The 20,095-nt window shown below is 55.8% G+C and overlaps 1 protein-coding gene across 4 annotated transcripts in view; it reads left to right on the top strand.

The window, feature by feature from the left end:
* The first annotated feature begins 4,548 nt into the window (after positions 1 to 4,548).
* Positions 4,549 to 20,095, top strand: part of RAI1 (retinoic acid induced 1) — a 76,555-nt gene continuing 61,008 nt past the window's right edge. For 2 of the 4 annotated variants that reach the window (XM_075058554.1, XM_075058553.1), the window contains exons 1-2: positions 4,549 to 4,721; positions 17,800 to 17,911. The gene's annotated coding sequence lies outside the window, so the exon portion shown is untranslated. The remainder of the gene's footprint in view (positions 4,722 to 17,799; positions 17,912 to 20,095) is intronic. The other 2 variants (XM_075058555.1, XM_075058552.1) reach the window with 1 other exon arrangement.

Raw genomic sequence — 20,095 nt, 5'->3', positions numbered from 1 at the left:
AGATGGGGGGGGTGGAGGGGGGCTGGTGCTATATTTTTTGTTGTTGTAGGTTTTGCCTTTTTTTTTTTTTTTTTTTTAATACCATTTTCAGCGTAACAAGGAAGTCGCCAGCCAGACAAACGCGATGCCCGCAGCTTACTCGCAGCGCTGCTGCTCGCTGGGAAGGGCCCCAGGGCAGCTTTCATCCCCGAAACACGCCGCAGCCTTTGAAACCTATTGAGGCTCAAATGCACGTTGGCTCGGCCAAGGCCGTCTCGCTCCTTCCTTCATCCCCGTCCACCTTCCCACCCCTCCGGGCTTCTCCTGCCAGGCCTGCAAAAAGCCACTCGGCCACACAGCAGGGATGGCCTCAAGCACAAGTGACTGCTCCGGGCGTTTTGTAGCGTAGCTTATTTTGCTCCTCAGCTCTGCTCCCTCCTCCTTCCCTTTCCTTTTTTTTTCCTCCCACCACCTGCTTTGGCAGAGGAGGACGGGGTTTGCCATGCAGCCCCCCGCTGCCAGCCCCTGCCCTGCCGGCTGCGGTGGCCCTGGGACCCGACCAAAGGGGCAAGGAGGGACGCCGGAGGGTTCACTTTGTATCTCTAGGACAACGATCGCTTGCCATCTCCTGCATGCAAATGGACCCGTGCTTTTGCTGAGTTATCTGCACCTGAGGATCTCACTGCCTAATTAATGTCTGCATGGTTCTCTCTCGTTAGCGGTCCCTTTACCCCAGGAATGGCATCGCCTCCTGCTGCCTGTCCCTGCCCAACAGCCCACGTGCTCCAGCTGGAAGCCAGCCTGCTGCAGCCACCCTCCTCTGGGAGATGGATGGATGGATGGATGGATGGATGGATGGATGGATGACCTCTCGTGTCCAGAGGTGCCCTGTGCTGATGCATTTAGCAAAGTAGCCCCCAGCTCCTTGGCCCTCATGGCTTGGGGACCCAAAGGGGAGCCCCTCTTCTCCACCACTGAGTCCCCAAGGGGGTTGCACCCATGTCCTTACTGCAAAGGGAACAGATGCCTGGCTGAGGTGGCCATACCCGAGGCTCCAGCTCCCCAAAAGCCTGACTGCATTCAGCACGCAGCAACCCGGAGAGATTGAGCAACACAAGGGAGCCAACAGCCCCGTGCTCCTCCTGGTGTGACACCGGCTGTGCTGCCCAAACTGGGATGTGCCACAAGGGCTGGCACAAGGGCAGGACCGGCACTGAGCCGCTGGGACGGCCGAGGTGTTGCCGACGGCTTCAGTCCCAGTTACCAGAGATGGGTTTGAAAAGCATCGCTGGCTTAGCAACACTCTGCCCGCACCTTTCCCATAACGATGAAGACACGCTGTTCTCTTTAGTTAATGTTTCTCAGTGGCACGGCCTTCTGCCTGCACAAAAATAAATAAATAAAATAAAACAGAGGTTTCTTCTTTTTTTTTTTAATAATGGGAAACTCCAAAGCTCAGAAAGTTGGATTCGCGTCCTGGTGTTAAGTGACAGCGGGGGATTACTCCTTGCATCGGGCACAGACCCAAAGCACTTAAAAGCAAGGGCAGGAATGGCTAATGCGGGCCTGCCATCACCTTACCCAGCAAAGAGAAACGCACTGCCTGTGACACAGATCAAAACCCCTGCATATTTCATCTCAACACAATGCCCTTATCTTTGACCCAAAATAAAAATTATTCCTTGCTCAGCAATCTCAAAATACAAAATTATCTACGCGTGCATTAATGCCATGTATCAATCAACTTCAAATGCAAATCCACTGAGCGTTTATTCCTAATTTTACCATAAAAGGATGGTTACTCGCCAAGCACCTCACTCAACATTATGCTAGGGAACGGCAGTTACGATCAGCAAATCTTCTCCTGGCCATTGACAAATACTTGGATCCTCAGCTTCTCCTAATGGAAACAATCTGGCTGGCTCCTGAGAAAGGGCAAAGCACGGAGGCCAGGAAGGAGAGCAGCACGTTCTCTTCTCTCCCCCTTTTTGCAGCCTCCCTCCCAAAAAACCTCTTCCGTTCGGGAAGCCGGTGTGGTGGGGTGCTGGGGGGGAAGGAGAGCAGAGCCGGCTGGGAGCTCGGGTGGGAGCAGTGAGCGAAACCCCTCTTTGCTCTCCCTGCGAGGGCAGCGGGGAGGATCGGTGTTATCGGCTGCTTTGGGGAGAGCCTGCAGCCCGTCCCTGCTGACAGCAGTGCTGCTCAAAGGGAAGCCCGTTTGCTAGGATGTGCGGAGGGTAATTAGGGAATTGCTAGGCTAGGCATATTCTGCAAGTCTTTTTCTTCTGTTTTAAAGAAAAGGGGGAGCGTCGGTGGGAAAAGGTGCTGTACGAGCGAAAGGAAAACACCAGGGAGCACTTAAAGAAATGGCAAAGCGTGGATCAAAACCAGACCACATGAAATGTCTTTCCAGGTGACTGCGAGGCTGCTGCAGGGTGCTGGCAGGGGTGCGGACAGACAGACAGCAGCGCTACCGCAGGGCCATGACAAATACCAGTAAGAGCTCTGGAAAGTCTAAAAGTCCTTGGGCACGTTCCATGCTCCAGCTGCAAAAAGCAAGAGAGCCCCCTCAAGCGGATTGTCCCACTGGGGTTGTCCCACCGCTGCCACCAGCGGCTCAGCTGCCAGACGTGGGGTTTGATGAATTCCCAGCCTGATCCGCTCCGACAGCTCCTGGGTCCCGCTCACAGCCCGGGATCAGTCCCCAGCAGCGCGGGGAAGGTGGCACGCAACACGTCCATCCAAATTTCCACCCCGCGCGCTCAAGGAACAATGGCCCGTGTGTCCCTCGGAGGCTCCTCCTGCCGCACGTGGCCGCAGCCACCCTCCAAACACTCTCCCTCTTGTTCGCTTTGGCCGGGGAAGCGGCGGAGCAGCAGGTATTTCCTGCCATCGGCCGCCATCCCCGCCTGGCTGGCCCCCACGGGGGGGACACGCTGCTCCAGCCCGCGTCCCTGGAACCCCCAAGGGACCTGACACCTTTTGGGGACAAAGCAGGGACCCGCAGAGGTTGCTGTCTCTCGGCAGGCAGGTGGCCCTGCTCCAAAGGGACACCAGCAGCTCAACGCGCACACACACCCCCCCCCCCTCCCCGCTGTGCACATCCTGCTGGAAAAGATTTCCCTTCTGCGGTTCCAAGTCCCGGCTAAAACGAGGCTAAAAAACGTGCAAAACGCTGTTTTTGCTTCGTTTCCTTTGTGCATTTCACAGCATGTTCTGCAAACAGGGCGCTTCCTCATAGTTTCGCTTTGGCTCTCACGTTTGGGAATAAGAGAGAGGCTTTTATTTTAATAGGAAAACAGGATTATAAATTAGCAGCCAGGCGGCGAGAGCCCAGAATCTCCCCATTAAAATACCTGCACGCATCGCCGTGGCCAAAAGCGGGTGTCAACACCAGGGACACAAGCCAGGAGGGGTCCTGGGTGCCACCCTTCTTGGTGCAGAGTGGGTGCCGGTGGCGCATCTGAGATGCAAGCGGTTAACCAGCTGCAACCGCTGAACAGCGAGGGCTTATACCAGGTACCTGATGGAGAGGAAAATCCCAAGCAAGCATTAGGCAGCGGTGCTGGCTGCAGCCAATTTTCCTCGCTTAATACGTTTCCTGCACTCGTCCCCCTCCCTGACCTCAGCTCCTCCTTGGAGCACGTTCAGCCCCAGACGCACCGCTGAGCAACAGCCAAGGCCAGCGGGACCGCTGCCATTTTGTCCCTCCCCTCGGCTCGGAGGAGGCCAGGGCTCCTGCCACGGCTGCTGCAGCCCCCGGCTTTTCCCCGGGGCTCCCCAAACCGCCCGGGGCAGCGGGCAGCACCCTCGGGCGGTGAGCACCCCGTGGCGTGAGGGTGCTCTGTGCGCCCGCTGGGGCTGCCGTGGGACGCTCCGAGAGTGGGGAAAGGGGTCGGACGTGCCACCTCCATCCTTTGCAAAGGATGCGTGTTCCAGATGCAGATCCAGATGCGGATCGGAATCCAGCTCCAAATGCAAAACCAGATGCGGATCCCAATCCAGACCCAGATCCAAGCACGGGCCCACACGTGGTCCAACCCCGATCCCAACGTGGAGCCAAATCCAAACACCGCAAACCCGGCGATCCAAATCCGGACCTAAGCCCCGACCCAGGATCTGGCGCATAGGGTCCCCGGTGCCCGGTGGTGCCCGGTACCTCACCCTGCCCTGCAGCACCCGGTGCCCGGTACCGGCAGCACCCGGGGTGCCCTCCACCCGCTCCCGGTGCCCACCGCGCGCAACCCGGTAGCTCCCATCCGACGCCCGGTGCGGCGCCCCGCTGCCCCATCTCCCCACCCCCTAACGTGAAATCCCCGGTACGCCATGCCCGGTTACCGGCGGTGCCCTTTACGCGATGCTCCATCCCCATCGCGCCAAGCCCCCTCCCCACGTTGACCGACGGGCCCCGCCGCTCCCCGCTGCCCGTTCCCGGCGCTTCTCCCCGCTCCGCCCCCCGTTAACCGGCGTCTCCCGGCGCGGCCGGCAGGTGTCGCCGCCGTCGCGGGCAGGGCCGGCGGGGCGCGCGTGCACTTCCGACGGCGCTCGGTCATGCCCCCGACTTTCCTCCCCTCCCTCCCGGCGCCGCGCGGGGCTCCCGCCCGCTGACACCGCTGAGGCGGCTCCTCTCTCTCTCTGCACGGCGCGGCGCGGCGGAGAGCGGCGCGGCCGCCCGGGGATGGCCGCCGGGGCCGCCCCCGCCCAGCGCCGCCGCTGAGACGCAGCGGGGCCACACGGCCCGTCAGGTAAGAAGCCTCCGGGGACGGGAATCCGGGTGGGCTCCCCCCCCCCGCCCCCGGCTCTAGCCCGCCGGCCGCGTCGCCGAGGCTGGGCCCCGGGGGGGGGGGGGGCGGGGGTGACAGCCGTTGTCTGGCGGGGAGGAGGGGAGAGGGGTTGGCCGAGCGGGGCGGGGGCCGTAGCCCCCCGTGGCCTTGCCGGTGTACCGGGGGGGGGGGGCGGTGGGCCGCGTTACCACCCCGCTTGCTTCGCGTCGCAACGGCGGCTGCAGCCGCGGCTCCCGCCGGGGCCGCTGCATTCCTGCTGCCGCTGGAGCGGCGGTGGCATCGCGTCTCCGCCGCGCTGCCGGCATCTTCTTCCCTTCCCTTCCCTTCCCTTCCCTTCCCTTCCCTTCCCTTCCCTTCCCTTCCCTTCCCTTCCCTTCCTTCTTTTCCCTTCCTTTCCCTTCCCTTCTTTTCCCTTCCTTTCCCTTCCCTTCTTTTCCTTTCCTTTCTCTTCCTTTCCCTTCCTTTCCTTTCCCTTCCTTTCCTTTCCCTTCCTTTCCTTTCCCTTCCTTTCCCTTCCTTTCCTTTCCTTTCCTTTCCTTTCCCTTCCTTTCCTTTCCCTTCCTTTCCTTTCCCTTCCTTTCCTTTCCTTTCCTTTCCCTTCCCTTCCCTTCCCTTCCCTTCCCTTCCCTTCCCTTCCCTTCCCTTCCCTTCCCTTCCCTTCCCTTCCCTTCCCTTCCCTTCCCTTCCCTTCCCTTCCCTTCCCTTCCCTTCCCTTCCCTTCCCTTCCCTTCTTTTCCGTTCCTTTTCCTTCCCTTCCCGCTGCCCAGCCTCGCGTTCCGCCCGCGCTCCCATCGCACCGCACTCCCGTTTACAACCGCAGCCCGCTTCGGCCCCCCCCCGCCTCGACACCCCCCCCCCCCCCCAACCCCGCCGAGCGCGAGCCTGGCCCTAGCTCGGTGACGTCACGAGGGGGGGGCAGCGAGGGGCTCCCCGGCCCCCTCGGCCCCGCGGGTGGCCGCGGTGTTCCCGCCTGGCAGCGTGGGGATGCGGAGGGGGGACTTGGTGTATCTGAAGCCCCCCTGGAGGAAGGGGGGTGGGTGTGTGCCCCCCCCCCCTCCCCAAGCCCTTCTGCTGCAGCTGCTTTTAAGCTGCTAAATTCCAGCTAAATTGCAGTGTGTGTCCCCCCCCATTCCTACCACCCCCTGGAAACGTGCGGCTGGAACAGCAGCCTGAGCACGGTGGTGCTTGTACCACCGGGGATCCCAATGGAGATGGTGACCGACCTCTTCCCCCGCTCCCCGCCCCGGCCCAAGAGGGTCGGCATCCCGAAGGCTCTCCGGCCGATGGCGAAGCGTCGCGGCTGACGTCGCAGACCTGCCGGAGATTTTAATTGACGTCAGAGCGGGGAGCTGCTGGGGTGCGCGTTCGTTCCCCGCCGCCTTTGACGGAGCGCGATGCCGTCCCTTAGACGTGAGCAAATTTGGCTTGGCAAAAGCTCTTGTGGCCACTGGTTCCCGCCTGTTCTCCCCTTGGCTGCGAGCGGTGCCCGGGCTGGCTGCCCTCAGGTGACCTCCCAAAGCGATGTTTTGGAGGAACAAAAACAACAGTGGGGGCTTTGCGTGGGAGAGCGCTCCTAGGGCCCCGTGCAAGCGGAGGGAAGGCATCTCTGGTGGTGCCAGCACCTTCCGAGGGTTCTCCTAGCTCAGCTCCAGCTGCCCCAGCTCGTGGGCATCACTGGAGCCTCCTTGAGGGTCCAGAAATGGTTTTCTGCTGCCTGCTGGGATTTGCAGATCGCTCCTACCCCTCAGCCGCCTTCTGCAGGTTGGCAGCTCGTGTTCCCCAGGTGGGCAAGCAGCACCGCGGTGGCTCTGCGGATGTGGGTGCCGGCACCCGTGCGTTGGTGGGAGAGGTTGAGGGGACCCACGGGGGTGCAAAGCGGAGGTTGGCTGTGTATGGTGCCCTGGTGTTGGGCGGTCAGGTGCAGAGCTGGTGCTGAGACTGCATCTCCTGGTGTCTGTCACTGGCTGATGAAAATGGACCTCGAGCTGCTGGGGGATGGCGTGGAGAAGGATGGGAAGAAAAGGACACACTTCCCCCTAGCACTCTTCCCTCCACATTTCCCGTGGGATTGAGGTGTGCCTTGAGGCATGGCGAGAGCCACGGTGTTGGGGGGGTTCAGCGTGGGTCTGCGCATCGGGCTCAGAGCCCAGGCTGGGGGCATCTGCACCCTGAGCAGCAGCTCTGCAGCCTGGGGCCAGGAGCTGTGTGAAGTTCAAGGCAGGAAGTGAGAGATAAAAAAAAATTAAAAAAAAAATCACAACCGGTAGAAACTGCCAGGGAGATTTAGGGAAGCAGCACGGCTGTGCTGTGGAGCCCAGAAGAAGTGTGCATCCTCATCTGATGAGGAGCTGCCCGTGCCAGGGACCGCAGACCCACCTCTCTTCTCCCGGCTCTGTCTCCTCTGCAAGCCCCAGGGAACAATTGCATACAGAGTGCTTCGTTTCAGAGCCGCCACAGTCATTTCAGAGACCTTTTAGGCAGGAAAAGTGCTCTGTAGCGTGTAATTTGAAGGCTCTGCTCTGAACCTTCACTGTCGCTCTGCTAAATGATCCTCTGCTCTTCCAAACCTTTGCTGCCTGGAAACCAGCGGCAGTGACCTGGTTCCTGGCCTTGTTTGGTCCCTGGTCTCCCTTCGGCCTCGTGCTAAGGTGAGGGGAGTCGTGGGTTGCAAGGAGCAGCCCGGGGTGTTTCTCTGTCTTGCATGGGGCCTCTCAGACGTCAGAGTCCTGTGAGATTTCAGCCAGTCTTAATCATCTCTCGCCTCTGCCTGAGCTGCAGAGGTTGTCACAGCTCGCTAAGGATTTTCCAGCCCGGAGGGTCGAGTCTTGTGAGGGCTCTGCAGGAAAATCTAGGGACCCCGACTGATTTCCCGCAAAATGGGGAAGCTGCAGAATTCTTTCCTGCACCATCCCTCAGGCTTGGAAGCTCACGGCAGGGAAGGACGGTTTGTTCTGCCATCAGAGGATACAGCGCAACTTTGGTTTACCTGAGGGACCTGTGCCGTAGCCTCGCCGGGAGCACGGCGAGCTGAGCCCGGAGGTGACGGGCCATCATTTAGCCAGGGAGTGTGATATCGCTGGGGGGTTTCCTCACCCTCGTCTTTCCTCTTCTGCCCATCCCAGCGTGAATTGCCCTAAAACTTTTGTCGGTTGGAGGCACACCTGCAGGAACAGAGCAAGCCGCGGGTTTCCTCTCGCCGTGGGCACTGCCTGCCCTGCCAGATGCAGGCAGGGTTTTGAGTTCCCGGCAGCTGGGGGTGCAGGCAGCTTCGCAGTGGGGCGCAGGCAAAGGGAAAAAGATGGGGAGAGGGAGAAACATTTGCGTGTGAAGGGCTCGGCTGTTGCACCTTGGCCTATTCCCGGCTGGTCCGGTCCCGTGCTGCGGCACAGGGCTGAGTGCCGGGCTGGTGTGGCGGCAGCATGCCGGCTGGCACCGTGCAGGCACGTGCACGTCTCCTCTTGCCTCGCACGGCTTTGCTCTGCTTTAGATTCGCTCCTGGTTTCCGCCGAGGCAGGGAGAGTCCCGGTGACAGCGGATTTATGCACATCACCGAATCAGACACGCAGCCAGGGCAGGAGGAAACCGTCTTGAGTCCGTCCTAGCGGGCTAGATCAGCCATGCCAGGCAGATACTTGGGTCTAACCTGCTCTTAAAAACTGCGGGTGCTGGGGACCCCACCCTGTCCCCAGGCAATTGCTGCCACTGACTAATGACAGACTTCCAGCAATGCGACTTGGCTTCCGCTCGCATCCTGTCCCCCGCAGCAGGGCACGAGGCAGAGGAAAGGCAGTTTCCCTTTCCCTTCTTCACCTCTCAGAGGGATGCTCTGCAGCTACGGCCCTTCTGAAGACCAGGCAGGATGCATCCCAGCTGGGTTGGAGCGGGCAGACCCGTGCGTCGTCGTGCCGGCGTCCTGTCCCACCACCCGCTTGGAAACATGCTTAAAATCCACCTGCTCAGCATCGTGTGGATTTGGGATTTTCCCCAGGAGGGCTTGTACAGCTGCCTGGGGCCGGCAGCAGCGAGGCTTTCACCCCGGGCGCGGTGTGGAGGAGGAGGAAGAGGAGGAGGAGGGAGGCAGGTGCAGGTGCTGGGGAGCTGGCGTCACAGCCGAGCGCGAAGAGCTGGCTCCGAGCAGCGGTGGCCACCTGCGCTCGCCAGCGCCCAGACAGCAAAAACTACACGTCCCAGCAAGCTGAGGGCCACCGCCAGCCGTGCAAGATGGAGAGCGGCTTCCTAGGGCTGGTGGTCACCCCCGGTCCCCAGTGGGAGGGTGGGCATCGCTGTGGGGAGGCCACTTTGCTGTGGGAAGGCGGCCACTTGGTTTTTGCTTTGGTTGCACGGCCTAGTTTTAAGAGCTGGAATATGCTCAAAAATGGGCTTTCTGAGTTGCTTTTTTTGGTTTTGTTTTGTTTTAAATGACAGCATTTCCCCTTTAAATTTACATCTCTAGCTGGGGAACACAGAGCCTGGTGAGAGAGAGAGTGTGAGACTTTTATAAAAAGAACGAGTCGGGTTTTATTATCCCTTTGAGACGAGCAGGGAAAATCTATACTGAAGGCATGAAATAGCAATAAAAATGGACTTTTTGCCAAAGCAAAATTAATTGAGTGAATCTCAGTCCTCAAGCCTGAGCTCTGAGAGGCTTATGAGTTGGATATGAACCACGCTGCCCCCTTCCAGGCTCTCATCCCCTGAGGAGGGGAGGCAAAACCTCCCTCCGGTCGTCAGCCCCAAACAACGAAGCGCGATGTGATCGGCACACAGGAGCAAAGGACTCCTGCTTGGGACACAGACATCCCCACCGCTTGCGAGGCTGGGGTTGCTTCCAGCCCTGATGGTCCCCGGAGCAAGGACCTTCTCCAGATCCATTGGCTTGGGGACCTGCTCCGATGGCATAAATACGATGCTGATGATCATTCAGCGGTCACCTCTCCGGTGTTGCCGCTCTGTGCTATCATCATCAGTCACGGCATCTCACCTGGATTGCAGATTCGGGGGAGTCTGACATGAAAAAGAAAGAAGGCTGGACGGACGTTCCTTGAACCCACTCTGGGAGCCAGGAGAAGAACCTGCTGTCTTATCCTGGCCTGGGCTTGCTCTTACTAACCATTTTCCTCCCTTGTCTCTGCTTCCTGCTCCTGCCCCACACTGGGGTCTGGCTCTCCAAGGCGCTTTCTGGGCAAAACCTTCACAGAAAAGGAAAACCCCCTCCTGGGTTTGTCTGGACGTACACGTGCGGTGGCACCAGCTCCGTTCTCCCCTTTTTGGTGGGGGAGGATGGCAGGAGGAGCCGCCGGACAGAGCAGCAAGGGGAAAGACGGATTCTTTTCAGCAGATGGTGCAAAGAGGACGAAGCTGCGTAAACCTCCTGAGTCTACCAGAGAGACAGAGATTAAATAGCGAGAGGGCTGAGAGGCAGCTCCAGGCAGGAGAAGGAAGGAGAAAAAAGGAAAATGGGGGTGGAAATAGGATTGGAGAGTGGAACTGGGGAGAGGAGTGTTGGTTTGAACAGGAATCTCCTCCCACTTGATGTCTCCCCTCCAATTCGGAGGGCCTAGATTCTGTGCCATAAAAATATAGCCCTTTTCAATCCCTTATCTTGCAGGAGCAGAAACAATTGGCCTGCAAAGAAGGAGAAAACAATCTGTTTGACTGACAAACAAAAACACATTTCTGCACAAAAGGAGGAGGAGGAAGAGGCAGCTGTCTGGCTGCTGCTTCGGCTTTTTTCCTTTCCCCTCCCTCTCCTGTCCCCTCGCTCATGGTGTCGGAGCAGAGCTGCTACCCTTGCCAGCAAAACACCCGCCGTTCTGACTGGCTGGGTTCAATGTCAGGCTCCCGCAGCAAATGTCATTGTCCGCCCTGCCGTCACCAGCCATGGCAGAGATGCACAAGCCCTGCCGTGATGCCCTCCTGGGGATGGTGTGGGGAAAGGTGGTACCCTGAGCATCAGTGGGGCAGAGCCCAGCTGCCGGGAGAGGTGCCTGTTGGGTGCCAGAGACACAAACTGATGCTCAAGAGAGGGGGACCAAGGCCAGCAGCTTGTGGCGGCTCATTTGGGGATGGAGGGGATGCAGGAGATCCCTTGTCTGGGGATCTTGGGGAAGTTCAGCCGGATTGTGGGCGAGACACTGATACTGCAGCATGTGGGCAGCGTCGTTGGAGCACCCGAGTGCTGCAACTTGGAGATACTGCTGGAGCCTCGGCCATCTCCAGAGTCAGCTCTGTGCCTCGGTTTCCCTGTCTGCAAAATAAGCAAGATAACACGCAAACGCTGTAAGAGAGCTGGGTCGTAGAAGTGCCCTGTGCACCCTAAGTCATTATCCCAGCAAGTTGTTGTCCCAACAAATGGTTATCCTTAAAAATAATTATGGCAACCACCATACTAGCCAAATTGGTGCGGGGGAGAATCTGTCAGACAGGCAGGAGCAGAGCCCATGGGATCTCAGCAGTTCTCCATCTCTCCAGAAAAAACTCCTCACTTGGAGGCTTTTTTAAAAGAAAGAGAAACTGATTTTCCTCATGTGATTCCCTGACCAGGAGCAGCAGCAGTTTCCTGCCTGGGACAGCCTTCCGAGGGGACTCTGCTCTACAGGGACACATGAAGCAAACACCCATGCTCCGAAAACAGCCAAATGCAATACCCAGTGCCTGCCCAAACCTGGAAAAGCAGGAGGCTGGAACAGGGCAATCTCTGCAGGGGCTGGTTAGTGCTGCCACAGAGGGAATCTACGGTAAATAAAGGGGCACAAGAAGAGAACCCTGAAGCCACCAGGATGGTCTTAATCAGTTGTGATCCAGGTTGCTGGAGACCTGCTAGAGTCCACTGGAAAGATGATCCTGCACTAGCGGACAATTCGCTTTTTCCTTTTTTTTTTTTCTTTTTAAGGAGCTGTTTCACTCCACAGCCAAATAGCAAAATAACATGTAAGAAATCACAGATTCCAGGTGAGTTAATAACAAATAATGACTCTCAGTTCCTGAGTGGTTCTCTTGATGCCTCAGTCCAGGCACATAACAGCCAGGCTTTCCTCTGCATACTCAGCCAGGCTTGTTGAAATGCTGGTGCAAATTGATAGAAGCATCCTGAATTCAAGTGAATTCAAGAGATCCAGCCTCTGCTTTCTTAGAGTACCACAACAGAAGTTTTGGGGAATATTTGATCTGAAACATTAGAAGGATTTGATTTTTATTTTTTTTTAATTCCTGCACCTAAAATGCAGAATGTTCTGCATTTTCCTTTCCTCTTTCATTTCAAAGTAAGATGAGAGGAACCGTCTCTCCACACGTCAAACTGCAGGCAAAAGAAGATACGAAAGATGACTGGACTCCTTTTACAACTTTGGCGCTTGACTTTCCTCCCCAGAAGGGGAAGATGTATTGTCAGCCTGTCTTGTGATCGGGCTGTAACCTTTTGTTACCCTGATAAACGTCAGCTGACCAGGCTGGGATGTAAAAAAGCTCCATCTCTACCAGACCGTTGCTGCGCTGCCTCGCACACAGTATTTGGGCAGGAAGAGGCCCAGCGTCTCCCTGCCTGAGCAGTGCTTGCAGACTTTGCCCGGCGCGGGGGCAGTTGCATGCTCTGCAGGGAAGCACAGACAGCGACTGCAAGAGCAGGTTTTGCCCGTGTTGAAGTGGGTGGCAGCACCCTTCAGGGACCATGGTTCTCAGCGTGTGATCATCCAGCTGGGACAGGTGGTCTGCAGAGAGTCTGTGCACCAGAGAGGGAAAAAAAGTGTTATTGAAGTGGCGTGGCTAGACCCCTACCATCAGTGCTGCTCAGGGGCACTTGTTCCCTTCCATCTCAGCAGTGCCGCGTCCTCTGCAGCCACCTGCCCAGCTTCCCTGTGCTGGTGCCTTCTCCCAGCTCCTCCATGCCCTGTTGTGGCCCCCAAAGTCCTCTAGCACCCTCTCTCCTTTATTTACTCCTGCCCCCCAAACTCTCCCTGCCTTTCTCCCTCCCAGCTGAACCCCGTTGGCAGAAAAGCAAGCCTGGTGAGGGTTTAGCCTCCACACTCAGTGCTGGTAGATGCAATGCAAAGCTAATGCTGTGGTAAAGTAAATCTAACAAAGATGTGGAGTTTGGCTCCCGGGCAAGAAAGACTGTTCAGGTTTTAGCAGACGTCTGCTTCTCTGGTCCTGCACGCTCTGAGCAACAAAGGTGGCCATGGGAGCAGCTCTCGGGGTGAAGCCAGAGTTTGGCTCAGCCCAGGGCTTGAGGAGAGGTGGCTGAGACAGGGTGGGATCTGGTGAAGCCCTGGCTCTCAGCTTCAGACCCTGCAGAAGTCTGGATGCTTGCAGCCCCTGGCCGGCAGGACGGTATTTCCCATTGCAGAGCCAGTATTTGGTGAAGCAGCATCTGCCCGTGTTTTATCCAGACCTACCTGGAGCCTCTCCTTTCCCTGCTGCTGCCCTGCTTGCCAGCCATGCACAGGAAGGGAGCAGGCATCTCCCACCCCCTTCCACCAGTTATAGTCACACAGTCTCGAAGCTCATCCTCGATGTTACTCTGCGCTAGCGCCCCTTGGGATTTGGCCAGTGTGTGTCAGGGCTACGCGCCTCTTCCTCTACAGCTGCTCTCCGCTCGGCTGCGTCACCCAGAGCATCCCTTCCTCCTGCCCGGGGTTGCTTTGTACATCCCGTTTCCCGAGTTATTTCGCCCTGATTTATACCAGGTCACGGGCGCGTGGTCCCTTACTTGGCCGTGGTAGCACAGCCTCTTCGATTAGGTGTATTTCCAAGCATGACTTCCATCTGTCCGTCAGTCGCTATAGCTAATTTCTGCAGCATTTACAGCCATACAGGGGCATCGTTCACATGTAATAATCGCTGATGGTGGCAGGACTGTGATAAATGATCTATTCCACGTATTTCACCTCTTTTCTGTTCACAAATTGTTCGTGATTTTTTGTAGTTGCCTTAAGTATTCAAAAGTGACTGCAATTTCCACCATCGTATTCATTATTCAAAATTGTTCTCCAGATAATTTCTGCAAATAATTCGTGGTCTTTGCTCTTTTGTGAATACTCGGTCTCAAGAATGAGAGTCGTTTTAATTGGGATCTTACATCACATGATGGATTTTGGCTTCCCGATTGGGCAGGCTTAATTTTTAGACTTGAGGTTTGGGGAGGGAACTGTTGCAATTAAGAATTTGAAATTCACTTTCTTCCAATATCTTCAGTTGCCGCTAAAAATTAACAGTCTGTCTTGTCTTTTTTTTTTCATCCCTTCCTGGCCAAAAATCCCTGCCGGTAACTTGTTGGCAAGAAACACTTGGAAAATATAAACAAAAAGGTGGCACCAAAACAGCTAAATTTAACATATCTAAAAACTGGAGTGATGATTCACAGTGGTTTGTTTTGTATTATTCACCTCGCTCTGGTAAAAATAATGATCAAAATAATTTAGAAACATAAAAAGTCACATAGCAAGGGGACATTTATAGCACTCGGTTTCATAAAATCTTCCATCGACGGCTCTCTGGGTGCCTGAGAAACATCCTGTGGGCTGGCTGGCGTGCGGCGGTGAGTTGGTACCCTGGCCCTGCTCGGCGCTCTGGCCCCGGGCTGAGGCTGCTGCCGGCTCGGTGGAGGCGGAGGGAAGGAACGTGCAACCAGCCTGGCTCCACGTACTGCCTTGATCCGCACCCACAGCAGACAAGACTCCGGTTGTCTCGCGCAGAGCTCGACTCCAGGCAGCGGGTGACCGTAAGTGGCTTGCCCAAGGTCGCACTCCAGCTCCCTTTTTCAGCTGGAAATAGCTCCAAGGTCTCCTGATTCCACCCCCCCGCACCAGCCCCCTCCCGCTGCGAGGCGAGACAGAAAGGTGCAGAGTTCAGATGTTTTCTCTAACCGACAGCCTGGCTCCTGCCACCTCTCATAAAGCCTCCTTGGCTGTATTTTCTGTCCCCCACCGTCGGGCTGAGTCAATGGGGCCCCACTTGTCCCCCCCTTAATAGCACGAGTTCCCGGGGCATATTTATGCCTCCGAAGTGGAGCGTTGTGCTGGTGTTCCCATTTGTGCGGCACCCGCACACCCCGGCTGCTCGCTTCCACCAGCTGCTGCTGCCGATTTCCCTTAAAAATAAAACCCCTCTAAAGGTACAGCAGGGACACCTTAAATGCAGAGCTGTGGCGTGCAGTTAATCATATCCTCTTAACGGGTTTATTCGCTCATTAAATATTTAAGACTCGTTTCTCTTTATCAATAGTGTGGAGGCGTGCAGGCCCCGGTGCAAAGATTTATGCACACAATAGGATCGGTGCATTTAGATTTGTTTGAAGGGATCCGAGAGCCATTTAAAACTCGACCGGGGGGGACGGTTTCTGCTGCTGCTGTTTTCCTCCGGTGAGGTTTCTGCCTCCTGACTGCGGTTGGGAGGTGGTGGGAGGGAAGGTCGGGGGGCACGGGCTGATGGCTGCCTCCAATGCCCCCTTGGTTGCTTTTGAAACAGCTGTGCCCCTTTTTGAGGGATGCTGAGGTCTCGGAGGGGGCCCACTCGTGCCTCGCGTGAGTGTCCTGTAGTGATGAGGATGGTCCGTGGAAAATGCGGCACATGGATGCAGGACCTGGGGCTGGGAGAGTGGTTGCTGAAGTGGCATTTTGATCCCCGCTTCCCACCGCTGTCTGTGGGAAGAGCTTTGCCGTTGCGGCTCAGATGTGAATTCCAGCTCTTCTGGCGCCGTTCAGGAGCTGTCATGCAGGTGCAACATCTGTTGTTCTCCTCTTATTAGCTGGGCTCTGCTCTTCACGCAGGTGTAAGACCGGTGGTGGCCTTTTTGGTTCATAGGATGGGGAGGGACCAAACCCACACCATCACCTTGATCCTGCCTCCCCATCCTTCCCATCATCTACCCCCTTGCCCACCGCAGCTCACCAGCCCAGACCACAATCCAGAGCATCCAGTCTTCATCCAGTACCCACCATTTCCCACCCTACCCCATGCCTGGTCCCCAGTCCCTACGCAGGGTTCCGTGGCTGCCAGATGTGTTGCTTGCCCTCAGTGTGGGGAGTTGATCCTTTCTGCACCCCGCTGGCACGTGTGTGTGCCTGTTCCCCAGGCTCCGAGGGCGGCGGGTTGCAACCTTGTGCTGGAGCGATGGGGGACCTGAGATGGGGCCATGAGCCTGACTGCGTGTCCGATGCAGTTGCACAATGTGACCTGTACCCGTCCTTCCATTGAGCGCGTTGCCGGAGCTTGCAGGGACAGCAGGTCCCGGCACGCAGGACTCTATCACCGTCTCAGCAGCCTCTGCTTAGATCAGGAGGGAACATCTCATGCCAAGACCTGTCCTCCCCAGGCTGCAGCTTGAGTCGGAGATGGCAGCAGCTGACGCCCATTTTTTTTGGCCCCCTGTGGCATCCCAGTGGGTTCTTCCCACAGCTTTGCATGCAGCCAGACGTGCCCGTTCCAAAAACTCCTCTCCGGGAGGTGCTGGGGTGGATGGGGAGGGTGAGTGGCTGCAGTGGCAATAGGCAGAGCTGGCAGCTCCCTCCTGGGGGTGTGAGAAATACCCCGGCTGGCTTATTGACAGCCCAGAGCACGGGAAGAGCGTGCGTGCGTCAGATATTTCCCCAAACCTCTCCTGCTTTGCAACGTGCCCACTGAAAAAAAGGATCTGACAGCAATAAAACTGTCGGGCGGCTGCTGCTGCTTTTTTTTAAAGTTCTATGATAGCTTCTCCCCCCCCTTTTTTTTAATAGCTAATGCATCTGTCACTACTTTCCTAATGAGCTTTCCGAAAGGGCCTTGGGGACCTCTACCTATCCATGTGGGTTTGGATAGGAGCTTACTCAGGGGAGGCAGAGAGAATTCAGCTCCCTATTTCACCCCCGTCTCCTCCCCACCGCCCTCCCAAACTCCTCTCCGAGGGCAGGTTGTCCAGAGGGAGGGGAAGACAGCAATATCTCAGCACTCGGCAAGCTGGCATGCACCCCCTGCAATCACAGCCAATAATGACAAAAAGACGGGGCTGCTGCCAGAGATAGAGAGCTGAGCTCCAAGCGTTACAGCAATGTCACAGCCTTGGGACTGCTGCTGGCTGCTACTGGAAAGAAATTTCCTCACAACAGGCAGAGTTATAGGAAGGAGCCATTGATTGCATTAAAGAACACCCTCCCCACCTCTTTTTTTTGGCATGGATTTTCAAGGCTTTTTTTTTTTTTTCCTCTCTCACCCCCCCCTCCATTTGCCATTGAAGTTGCGTTCAATAAAACCCATCGCCCGAGAGCGTCTGTTCGCATGTTCTCAGCAGTACAATGGGCAGAGGACTGCAGTGTGCAGAGGCTCAGCCAGCCTCACGCAGACAATGAGGGGGTGGGAGCGGGGCGGGGGGGGTGGCTTTTATTTTATTTTATTTTATTTTTCCCCCACCTGCCAGCCCCCACTACTAATTGTAATCACAAAAGGCAAATGGGAAGGGACTGGGGGAGCAAGGCTGTGGTTCACTGGGGTCATGGTCTCCATCAGTCATTCTCCCAGCCTGTTGCTGGGTAAAAGCCTGGCTCCTTGGTTTATCAAAATGACTGTGCAGCAAAAGCCTCTTCGCCCAAAAAAACAACAAAAAAAAGCTGTTTCAACTGACTCAAAAAGCTTGAACTTCCCATTGCCATCCATGGGAGACTTTCCATTGACTTCTCTAGGCGCAGAAGGGAAAACAGAGGATTTGGTGACTCGGGCACAAACCTGGGATCGCTTCCTCTCTCTGATGCTGTTGGCAAATTGTTTAGGGCCCGATTCAGCAAGGATTCAGCAAGGGGCTGAACGCTGCCATCCCTGTGCCATTCGATAGGGCGTGAGAGGATGCACCACTTGGCAGGACTGAATCTCTAACTGTGCTGTACCCGAGTTCCCCTCAGCTGTAAAATGTAATGGTGCTAACCCTACATTGCATGATGGTGGAGAAGCTAATAACTATTAATGCCAGGGAGATGCTTCCAGATCTCTAGATAAAAGGTGCTCAAGGAGGGAAAATTATTATCAACGTGGGCCAAATAGCTACAGGGGATTCGAAATCTGTTTGTATTTGTAGGATGTAACCACTAAGGAGGGAGAGACTGGGACAATGGAGCATGCACAGCACTAATGGAATGAGCATAGGAAAGAGGATATCTCTGGAGACCCTTAGAAACCATTTCCCAGTGGTAAGATCTGCTTGGGTTGTTTGTTCTTCTTCCCAGATGAGAGCTGCAGTCATGGACGCTTTTATCACTTACAAACTGGACTAGACGGAGGGCCAGAGAGTACTGTAGGGACGAGCCTGCATGGCTCTCCAGTGGGTGGGTCTATGGATTTAACAGGTCTCAGCTTCCATTTCTATCTTTCAGAGCTGCACTTTATAACAGAGGAATCTGGACTGGACATTTCAGACCTGTTTTTCAAGCTTATAGGATGCAGGTTTGGCCTCTGGTAGAGATGCAAGGGCATGACTTGGGCATCTTGAGGCTGCAGCAGAAGGGTTGTTCAGGGTGGGCACATCCCCGTCCCATCCTGGGATGGAGCCTTGGGATACGGTTTGGGCTGAGGTGTGGATTTGGAACAGACGTGTAGTAGCACGTGAGCATGGTGGTTCCTTGAAGCCATTTCACTCGGAGATTCACTTTTTCCAGCTGATTCATGTTCCCGGTGCAAGCCCATTTCTCGCCGTGGTGACAGTAAAGCTCGCTGAGGTTCTGCATACCAACACCCAACGGTCCAGGCTAGAGTCTTCTAACAGGCTCTGAGCCAGGTGGTGCCAGGAGCTGTACAAACGCAAGGTTGTTCCCTTGAGATTAAAACCAAGTCAGACAAGCTGTTTGTTGTCTGTGGTCTGGCAGTGCTGGGAGACCTGTGCATTGCTGTGCAAAGCATTGGGCAAGCATGTAAGAGACAGGCAGCATCCGTCTCGGCTCCCCTGGAGCGTACATCCTTGCTTACCCACAGTTCCTCGCTCGCGGTGGCACGCACTGCTCCGAAATCACGACGTCGCCTTTCCTTTGCGCCCTGAGACAGCCCCATTTTGTGCTCCGGGGAGCTGCTGCCTTTCTCACTGAAGACCTGCAGCACACCATGCTTTTTTTTTCTTTTTTTTTTTTTTTTCTCTCCTGGACACTTTACTTAGGTTCTTTCTTCCCTCTCATTTTCTCTACCATCAAATGAAAGCCATTCAGACCAAAACGGTTCAGTCTGCTCTTTGTGTCTGGAAAACAGAACACCAAAGACAGCTGGACCTACCCGAGATGGCCACGGCCGTGGCAACAGTGGCTCTTTGTTAGCGCTGTTGTCTCTGCCCCTATCTCCAGTGTCTGGGGCCCTGTCTCTTTAAAGCTTTAGTGTGCTGTGTCAAAGCCAACAGAGAGTTCAGCTTATTAATGGATTCGCTAGGTTAATATCCCAACAGTTTGGGTTTTTTTTCTTTTTTTTTTCTACCAGCATAATTTAGAAAGGGGGGGAGGGGGAGAGAAAGATAACCCAGTCCCATTTCTGGGGAGGAGGGCATGGCATGGCTCATTGCTTTGGAGAAATGGAGCTGGAATGGTTGGTCGGGGCCACGAGGAGGTGGTGGCCCAGCCCTTCGCCTTCCTGTCTGTATGTACATCTCTCTCTATATCTCCTTCTCCTGCGGGGTTCCCTGCATCAAAGCTTCTTCCAGTTCTTATGCTAATGAGGTGCATTAATGCTTAATGACTGTGAACAGGCTTGTTTAATTGCACCTATCTGAGCAGGAGGCACGTTGCTGTATAAGAGGGAACGACCATGTAAGCAGCTGCATGCCCTCCTGGACAGTCTTAATTACATGTAAAACTGATGTGATCTAAACCACCAGGCTGGTGATTAGTTTAGTGAGGCAGGTGGTACTTTGCAATTCAGTGCCTCAGAAACTCTAGAGCAAGTGAGATCAGATTCTTTCGTAGGCTATGGAGGATAAGGCAAGCCCTGATCATCCTTGAATTTGATGTTGGGTGGGGACAAGCACGGCATAGTAGATTAATTTAATTAATTTATTGCAGTTAGTTTGCAAAGACATTATCCGCGAGCGTCTGTGCAGAATACTGAGCAGTCCCATTAATGCAATGCTATTTTGCCTGTAAATCCTCTCCCCCCGCCCCTTACAGGAGGAATGAGCTGCGATGGTCTCAGCTTTCTGCAGTGTTATCTCGCGCTGTTTGAATACGACTGATTGTCTGAACTACAAAGGGGCCCGGCGCTAATGCAAAGCCATCCCTATTGGCACTAGACCTAGATTAATGACTCTGCATGCATTGCCTTGGCTCTAAACTGGATTTCCCTAAAGCAGCTCACGGCGCTGCTGTCTGCACTCCCGTATCGGTGCCTCTAGCCGGGCTGCG

The sequence above is a fragment of the Buteo buteo genome, chromosome 27 (assembly GCF_964188355.1).
Source record: "Buteo buteo chromosome 27, bButBut1.hap1.1, whole genome shotgun sequence".
In the NCBI taxonomy this organism is placed as follows: domain Eukaryota; kingdom Metazoa; phylum Chordata; class Aves; order Accipitriformes; family Accipitridae; genus Buteo; species Buteo buteo.
This window is presented reverse-complemented; position numbering and strand designations above follow the sequence as displayed.